Here is an 8,468-nt window from a genome sequence, read left to right as displayed (position 1 = left end):
CCCGGTCTCCCGCGTGACAGGCGGGGATACTGACCACTATACTAATGAGGACATATTGGCTTCAGTTCAACAGTGCTCACCTCCATGCGGTTAGGGCATGCCCTCAATCAATTCACAGTATTGTAATAGGCAGCTTTGCTTCCTTTGGTTAGGAGAAGCAATATTTTTTCATAAATGATTACAAATCAGAAATTCCTAGCCAAAAATAATCTGCTTTAATAAGAAATGATTGATTAAAATAAATACCTATCTATCGATCTGTCTATCTATCTTTCTATCTATCTATGTATATGTATATATATATATATATATATATACAATCAGCTCACTTTACCATTTGCAGCTTATAACCACTTACCACCAGGGGTCACTACTAACAAAAAGCATCCACTCCACTTCTAAATCTAGCCCCTAGAGTTGAGCAGAAGCATAAGATTCCCCACTGCTTCATTCCATTTTCCATTAGATTATAGATGTAAATTGTTTTTGATGGTATGGTCTGTGCAGATTGAAATATTCAGAGCATATTCTGACTTTTAGTTAACACATCAGTAAGCAATTTGGCCATCACTGAATTCAACGTTTATCTCAATCGTAATAGACAAGGATAATGACAAATATAGTTTACAATGTTATTAAGTACATCATTTTATTTAATTGTGTGAATAAAAGGAATCGTCTCCCCGTCGGGGAATTGAACGCCGGTCTCCCGCGTGACAGGCGGGGATACTGACCACTATACTAACGAGGACATATAGGCTTCAATTCAACAGTGCTCACCTCCATGAGGTTAGGGCATGCCCTCAATCAATTCACAGTATTGTAATAGGCAGCTTTGCTTCCTTTGGTTAGGAGAAGCAATCTTTTTTCATAAATGATTACAAATCAGAAATTCCTAGCCAAAAATAATCTGCTTTAATAAGAAATGATTGATTAAAATAAATACCTATCTATCGATCTGTCTATCTATCTTTCTATCTATCTATGTATATGTATATATATATATATATATATATATACAATCAGCTCACTTTACCATTTGCAGCTTATAACCACTTACCACCAGGGGTCACTACTAACAAAAAGCATCCACTCCACTTCTAAATCTAGCCCCTAGAGTTGAGCAGAAGCATAAGATTCCCCACTGCTTCATTCCATTTTCCATTAGATTATAGATGTAAATTGTTTTTGATGGTATGGTCTGTGCAGATTGAAATATTCAGAGCATATTCTGACTTTTAGTTAACACATCAGTAAGCAATTTGGCCATCACTGAATTCAACGTTTATCTCAATCGTAATAGACAAGGATAATGACAAATATAGTTTACAATGTTATTAAGTACATCATTTTATTTAATTGTGTGAATAAAAGGAATCGTCTCCCCGTCGGGGAATTGAACCCCAGTCTCCCGCGTGACAGGCGGGGATACTGACCACTATACTAACGAGGACATATAGGCTTCAGTTCAACAGTGCTCACCTCCATGAGTTTAGGGCATGCCCTCAATCAATTCACAGTATTGTAATAGGCAGCTTTGCTTCCTTTGGTTAGGAGAAGCAATCTTTTTTCATAAATGATTACAAATCAGAAATTCCTAGACAAAAATAATCTGCTTTAATAAGAAATGATTGATTAAAATAAATACCTATCTATCGATCTGTCTATCTATCTTTCTATCTATCTATGTATATGTATATATATATATATATACAATCAGCTCACTTTACCATTTGCAGCTTATAACCACTTACCACCAGGGGTCACTACTAACAAAAAGCATCCACTCCACTTCTAAATCTAGCCCCTAGAGTTGAGCAGAAGCATAAGATTCCCCACTGCTTCATTCCATTTTCCATTAGATTATAGATGTAAATTGTTTTTGATGGTATGGTCTGTGCAGATTGAAATATTCAGAGCATATTCTGACTTTTAGTTAACACATCAGTAAGCAATTTGGCCATCACTGAATTCAACATTTATCTCAATCGTAATAGACAAGGATAATGACAAATATAGTTTACAATGTTATTAAGTACATCATTTTATTTAATTGTGTGAATAAAAGGAATCGTCTCCCCGTCGGGGAATTGAACCCCGGTCTCCCGCGTGACAGGCGGGGATACTGACCACTATACTAACGAGGACATATTGGCTTCAGTTCAACAGTGCTCACCTCCATGCGGTTAGGGCATGCCCTCAATCAATTCACAGTATTGTAATAGGCAGCTTTGCTTCCTTTGGTTAGGAGAAGCAATCTTTTTTCATAAATGATTACAAATCAGAAATTCCTAGCCAAAAATAATCTGCTTTAATAAGAAATGATTGATTAAAATAAATACCTATCTATCGATCTGTCTATCTATCTTTCTATCTATCTATGTATATGTATATATATATATATATATATATACAATCAGCTCACTTTACCATTTGCAGCTTATAACCACTTACCACCAGGGGTCACTACTAACAAAAAGCATCCACTCCACTTCTAAATCTAGCCCCTAGAGTTGAGCAGAAGCATAAGATTCCCCACTGCTTCATTCCATTTTCCATTAGATTATAGATGTAAATTGTTTTTGATGGTATGGTCTGTGCAGATTGAAACATTCAGAGCATATTCTGACTTTTAGTTAACACATCAGTAAGCTATTTGGCCATCACTGAATTCAACGTTTATCTCAATCGTAATAGACAAGGATAATGACAAATATAGTTTACAATGTTATTAAGTACATCATTTTATTTAATTGTGTGAATAAAAGGAATCGTCTCCCCGTCGGGGAATTGAACCCAGGTCTCCCGCGTGACAGGCGGGGATACTGACCACTATACTAACGAGGACATATTGGCTTCAGTTCAACAGTGCTCACCTCCATTCGGTTAGGGCATGCCCTCAATCAATTCACAGTATTGTAATAGGCAGCTTTGCTTCCTTTGGTTAGGAGAAGCAATCTTTTTTCATAAATGATCACAAATCAGAAATTCCTAGCCAAAAATAATCTGCTTTAATAAGAAATGATTGATTAAAATTAATACCTATCTATCGATCTGTCTATCTATCTTTCTATCTATCTATGTATATGTATATATATATATATATATATATATACAATCAGCTCACTTTACCATTTGCAGCTTATAACCACTTACCACCAGGGGTCACTACTAACAAAAAGCATCCACTCCACTTCTAAATCTAGCCCCTAGAGTTGAGCAGAAGCATAAGATTCCCCACTACTTCATTCCATTTTCCATTAGATTATAGATGTAAATTGTTTTTGATGGTATGGTCTGTGCAGATTGAAATATTCAGAGCATATTCTGACTTTTAGTTAACACATCAGTAAGCTATTTGGCCATCACTGAATTCAACGTTTATCTCAATCGTAATAGACAAGGATAATGACAAATATAGTTTACAATGTTATTAAGTACATCATTTTATTTAATTGTGTGAATAAAAGGAATCGTCTCCCCGTCGGGGAATTGAACCCAGGTCTCCCGCGTGACAGGCGGGGATACTGACCACTATACTAACGAGGACATATTGGCTTCAGTACAACAGTGCTCACCTCCATGCGGTTAGGGCATGCCCTCAATCAATTCACAGTATTGTAATAGGCAGCTTTGCTTCCTTTGGTTAGGAGAAGCAATCTTTTTTCATAAATGATTACAAATCAGAAATTCCTAGCCAAAAATAATCTGCTTTAATAAGAAATGATTGATTAAAATAAATACCTATCTATCGATCTGTCTATCTATCTTTCTATCTATCTATGTATATATATATATATATATATATATATATATATATATATATATATATATATATATAAAATCAGCTCACTTTACCATTTGCAGCTTATAACCATTTACCACCAGGGGTCACTACTAACAAAAAGCAGCCACTCCACTTCTAAATCTAGCCCCTAGAGTTGAGCAGAAGCATAAGATTCCCCACTGCTTCATTCCATTTTCCATTAGATTATAGATGTAAATTGTTTTTGATGGTATGGTCTGTGCAGATTGAAATATTCAGAGCATATTCTGACTTTTAGTTAACACATCAGTAAGCAATTTGGCCATCACTGAATTCAACATTTATCTCAATCGTAATAGACAAGGATAATGACAAATATAGTTTACAATGTTATTAAGTACATCATTTTATTTAATTGTGTGAATAAAAGGAATCGTCTCCCTGTCGGGGAATTGAACCCCGGTCTCCCGCGTGACAGGCGGGGATACTGACCACTATACTAACGAGGACATATTGGCTTCAGTTCAACAGTGCTCACCTCCATGCGGTTAGGGCATGCCCTCAATCAATTCACAGTATTGTAATAGGCAGCTTTGCTTCCTTTGGTTAGGAGAAGCAATCTTTTTTCATAAATGATTACAAATCAGAAATTCCTAGCCAAAAATAATCTGCTTTAATAAGAAATGATTGATTAAAATAAATACCTATCTATCGATCTATCTATCTTTCTATCTATCTATGTATATGTATATATATATATATATATATATACAATCAGCTCACTTTACCATTTGCAGCTTATAACCACTTACCACCAGGGGTCACTACTAACAAAAAGCATCCACTCCACTTCTAAATCTAGCCCCTAGAGTTGAGCAGAAGCATAAGATTCCCCACTGCTTCATTCCATTTTCCATTAGATTATAGATGTAAATTGTTTTTGATGGTATGGTCTGTGCAGATTGAAATATTCAGAGCATATTCTGACTTTTAGTTAACACATCAGTAAGCAATTTGGCCATCACTGAATTCAACGTTTATCTCAATCGTAATAGACGAGGATAATGACAAATATAGTTTACAATGTTATTAAGTACATCATTTTATTTAATTGTGTGAATAAAAGGAATCGTCTCCCCGTCGGGGAATTGAACCCCGGTCTCCCGCGTGACAGGCGGGGATACTGACCACTATACTAACGAGGACATATTGGCTTCAGTTCAACAGTGCTCACCTCCATGCGGTTAGGGCATGCCCTCAATCAATTCACAGTATTGTAATAGGCAGCTTTGCTTCCTTTGGTTAGGAGAAGCAATCTTTTTTCATAAATGATTACAAATCAGAAATTCCTAGCCAAAAATAATCTGCTTTAATAAGAAATGATTGATTAAAATAAATACCTATCTATCGATCTGTCTATCTATCTTTCTATCTATCTATGTATATGTATATATATATATATATATATATACAATCAGCTCACTTTACCATTTGCAGCTTATAACCACTTACCACCAGGGGTCACTACTAACAAAAAGCATCCACTCCACTTCTAAATCTAGCCCCTAGAGTTGAGCAGAAGCATAAGATTCCCCACTGCTTCATTCCATTTTCCATTAGATTATAGATGTAAATTGTTTTTGATGGTATGGTCTGTGCAGATTGAAACATTCAGAGCATATTCTGACTTTTAGTTAACACATCAGTAAGCTATTTGGCCATCACTGAATTCAACGTTTATCTCAATCGTAATAGACAAGGATAATGACAAATATAGTTTACAATGTTATTAAGTACATCATTTTATTTAATTGTGTGAATAAAAGGAATCGTCTCCCCGTCGGGGAATTGAACCCAGGTCTCCCGCGTGACAGGCGGGGATACTGACCACTATACTAACGAGGACATATTGGCTTCAGTTCAACAGTGCTCACCTCCATTCGGTTAGGGCATGCCCTCAATCAATTCACAGTATTGTAATAGGCAGCTTTGCTTCCTTTGGTTAGGAGAAGCAATCTTTTTTCATAAATGATCACAAATCAGAAATTCCTAGCCAAAAATAATCTGCTTTAATAAGAAATGATTGATTAAAATAAATACCTATCTATCGATCTGTCTATCTATCTTTCTATCTATCTATGTATATGTATATATATATATATATATATATATATATATACAATCAGCTCACTTTACCATTTGCAGCTTATAACCACTTACCACCAGGGGTCACTACTAACAAAAAGCATCCACTCCACTTCTAAATCTAGCCCCTAGAGTTGAGCAGAAGCATAAGATTCCCCACTACTTCATTCCATTTTCCATTAGATTATAGATGTAAATTGTTTTTGATGGTATGGTCTGTGCAGATTGAAATATTCAGAGCATATTCTGACTTTTAGTTAACACATCAGTAAGCTATTTGGCCATCACTGAATTCAACGTTTATCTCAATCGTAATAGACAAGGATAATGACAAATATAGTTTACAATGTTATTAAGTACATCATTTTATTTAATTGTGTGAATAAAAGGAATCGTCTCCCCGTCGGGGAATTGAACCCAGGTCTCCCGCGTGACAGGCGGGGATACTGACCACTATACTAACGAGGACATATTGGCTTCAGTACAACAGTGCTCACCTCCATGCGGTTAGGGCATGCCCTCAATCAATTCACAGTATTGTAATAGGCAGCTTTGCTTCCTTTGGTTAGGAGAAGCAATCTTTTTTCATAAATGATTACAAATCAGAAATTCCTAGCCAAAAATAATCTGCTTTAATAAGAAATGATTGATTAAAATAAATACCTATCTATCGATCTGTCTATCTATCTTTCTATCTATCTATGTATATGTATATATATATATATATATATACAATCAGCTCACTTCACCATTTGCAGCTTATAACCACTTACCACCAGGGGTCACTACTAACAAAAAGCATCCACTCCACTTCTAAATCTAGCCCCTAGAGTTGAGCAGAAGCATAAGATTCCCCACTGCTTCATTCCATTTTCCATTAGATTATAGATGTAAATTGTTTTTGATGGTATGGTCTGTGCAGATTGAAATATTCAGAGCATATTCTGACTTTTAGTTAACACATCAGTAAGCAATTTGGCCATCACTGAATTCAACGTTTATCTCAATCGTAATAGACAAGGATAATGACAAATATAGTTTACAATGTTATTAAGTACATAATTTTATTTAATTGTGTGAATAAAAGGAATCGTCTCCCCGTCGGGGAATTGAACCCCGGTCTCCCGCGTGACAGGCGGGGATACTGACCACTATACTAACGAGGACATATTGGCTTCAGTTCAACAGTGCTCACCTCCATGAGGTTAGGGCATGCCCTCAATCAATTCACAGTATTGTAATAGGCAGCTTTGCTTCTTTTCGTTAGGAGAAGCAATCTTTTTTCATAAATGATTACAAATCAGAAATTCCTAGCCAAAAATAATCTGCTTTATTAAGAAATGATTGATTAAAATAAATACCTATCTATCGATCTGTCTATCTATCTTTCTATCTATCTATGTATATATATATATATATATATATATATATATATATATATATATATATATATATATAAAATCAGCTCACTTTACCATTTGCAGCTTATAACCATTTACCACCAGGGGTCACTACTAACAAAAAGCAGCCACTCCACTTCTAAATCTAGCCCCTAGAGTTGAGCAGAAGCATAAGATTCCCCACTGCTTCATTCCATTTTCCATTAGATTATAGATGTAAATTGTTTTTGATGGTATGGTCTGTGCAGATTGAAATATTCAGAGCATATTCTGACTTTTAGTTAACACATCAGTAAGCAATTTGGCCATCACTGAATTCAACATTTATCTCAATCGTAATAGACAAGGATAATGACAAATATAGTTTACAATGTTATTAAGTACATCATTTTATTTAATTGTGTGAATAAAAGGAATCGTCTCCCTGTCGGGGAATTGAACCCCGGTCTCCCGCGTGATAGGCGGGGATACTGACCACTATACTAACGAGGACATATTGGCTTCAGTTCAACAGTGCTCACCTCCATGCGGTTAGGGCATGCCCTCAATCAATTCACAGTATTGTAATAGGCAGCTTTGCTTCCTTTGGTTAGGAGAAGCAATCTTTTTTCATAAATGATTACAAATCAGAAATTTCTAGCCAAAAATAATCTGCTTTAATAAGAAATGATTGATTAAAATAAATACCTATCTATCGATCTATCTATCTTTCTATCTATCTATGTATATGTATATATATATATATATATATATATATACAATCAGCTCACTTTACCATTTGCAGCTTATAACCACTTACCACCAGGGGTCACTACTAACAAAAAGCATCCACTCCACTTCTAAATCTAGCCCCTAGAGTTGAGCAGAAGCATAAGATTCCCCACTGCTTCATTCCATTTTCCATTAGATTATAGATGTAAATTGTTTTTGATGGTATGGTCTGTGCAGATTGAAATATTCAGAGCATATTCTGACTTTTAGTTAACACATCAGTAAGCAATTTGGCCATCACTGAATTCAACGTTTATCTCAATCGTAATAGACGAGGATAATGACAAATATAGTTTACAATGTTATTAAGTACATCATTTTATTTAATTGTGTGAATAAAAGGAATCGTCTCCCCGTCGGGGAATTGAACCCCGGTCTCCCGCGTG

General features: G+C 35.4%; 1 non-coding gene across 1 annotated transcript; it reads right to left on the bottom strand.

Moving 5' to 3' along the window:
- Nucleotides 1-7,731: 7,731 nt before the first annotated feature.
- Nucleotides 7,732-7,803, bottom strand: TRNAD-AUC (transfer RNA aspartic acid (anticodon AUC)). The gene has a single exon. It is a non-coding gene; the product is annotated as a tRNA-Asp (tRNA).
- Between the last annotated feature and the right edge of the window lie 665 nt (nucleotides 7,804-8,468).

Source organism: Triturus cristatus, chromosome 4_1 (genome assembly GCF_964204655.1).
Source record: "Triturus cristatus chromosome 4_1, aTriCri1.1, whole genome shotgun sequence".
NCBI classification, from domain to species: domain Eukaryota; kingdom Metazoa; phylum Chordata; class Amphibia; order Caudata; family Salamandridae; genus Triturus; species Triturus cristatus.
Note: the sequence above shows the minus strand (reverse complement) of the source record. Positions and strands in the feature narration are given on the sequence as shown.